This window comes from Pollicipes pollicipes, unplaced genomic scaffold (assembly GCF_011947565.3).
Source record: "Pollicipes pollicipes isolate AB1234 unplaced genomic scaffold, Ppol_2.1 Scaffold_3216;HRSCAF=3773_pilon_pilon_pilon, whole genome shotgun sequence".
Taxonomy (NCBI): Eukaryota; Metazoa; Arthropoda; class Thecostraca; order Pollicipedomorpha; family Pollicipedidae; genus Pollicipes; species Pollicipes pollicipes.
Genome location: NW_023596251.1, coordinates 6,510,290 through 6,511,746, shown reverse-complemented (window position 1 = coordinate 6,511,746; position 1,457 = coordinate 6,510,290). Strand labels below are relative to the sequence as shown.

Below are 1,457 nucleotides of genomic sequence, written 5' to 3'. Positions count from 1 at the left end.
GCCTCCGAGGCCGACATTCTCCCCCTGGCGGCGCGCTACGTCGCGCCAGAAAGTTGCTTTGCAGCGCCATCTGCTGCGCAGCTGGTGGCGCTACCACTGCTCAGTTATTGTAGTAACGTAAGGTGGCGCCACTAGCACAACCTGTGCGTTGCGCGACCTGGCGCTTGTTCACATTGCTCTTGCCGTTCTTATAATGCCATTTCTTGAATTTCATCCAACAACCGTGTCGCGTGTAAATGCCCTCCACATCGTGGAGCGGCATCCGCTTCTCTTTTTCTTTCTCTTGTTATCAAACATGCATTTTCTGAATAAAAATATGTTGTTATAAGCTTAATATCTGATACGTCCTACATGGGGACCAGAATATTAAACTGATGTTTGAACATTGGCGGGGTTACTGGAGCTTGCTCCTGCCCTGTCGCGGGTTGGCCTGGCATTGCACTACAGCCAGGAGCGGCCCATTTTATGCTGACAGCGGTGTCAATAAATCAATATATGCTCTAATACATGTATAATCAGTACGTGTGTTCAATATGGTCTTGCGGCTATGCTGCATGCGCGCCGCTGCTGGCACACAGCCAAGACGCATCACCTCAGATTGTGTGGGCCGACGCAAAGCCAGCACGAGCAGAGCATGGCCAGGGCCAACAACAAAGTCAACGACTACATAGCCAACAATGAAGAAACACGCCAAGAAAGAACCTAAACAAACACAAAAAACAGCAATAGCCATCAAATGTCAACCACTGTGGCCGCCGGCGAAAAGCACATGATTGACATCAGCTTCAAAGGCGGCCGATGCCATGTCACCAACAGCGCGTGCCGTCAGGCCGGCAACATGGCAGCGCCAACGCATCACAGGGTTGTACAAGACCAAACGCCTGACAATGACCGTGGCCGCCAGCGTGCATAACGGCGCAGCTGTGCGCGCCCCACGGCTAGATGGCTCTGTCGGCAGCGTGGCATTCACGCATCGCCTGCGGGCCGGCCGGGGGTCAGCTGTCTGCCCTGCTCCAGCGCACGGGCCCGGCCAGCCGAAGGCCGTGCGACCTTGCCGGCCTGCCGGCATTGCTCGGCTGCATGGACGTCTTCGCTTCCGAAGCGCGGCCGCGCTCTAACACGTGACGCGGCGCGACGCCGCATGCAACTTGAAACAAGTCGACAACACAGCCTGCCAGCTGCACGGGGACCGTGACCCCACCCTAGGGGTGGGAGCGACGGCTCTCCGCGACTGGCGGTCGAGGGCGAGAGGGCGTTCGGCGCCTTCTTCCCCCCGGCGACCGCGCCTCGCTGATGGTGGGCACGACGGTCTCCCTCCCGCCGACGGGGAGCCGGATAAGGCTGGGTGGGGTTGCCCGGCGGGCCTCCAATTTGTCCGCAGCTCCTGGCTCGCGGTGGGAGTCTATGTGACTGGTCCGCGCCGGGGTTACAGCTTGGTATGCCTCGGATGCAGCGCT

General features: G+C 58.6%; 1 pseudogene; it reads left to right on the top strand.

The window, feature by feature from the left end:
* The first annotated feature begins 295 nt into the window (after positions 1 to 295).
* LOC119091085 (uncharacterized) lies at positions 296 to 467 on the top strand (annotated as a pseudogene).
* The last annotated feature ends 990 nt before the right edge of the window (positions 468 to 1,457 follow it).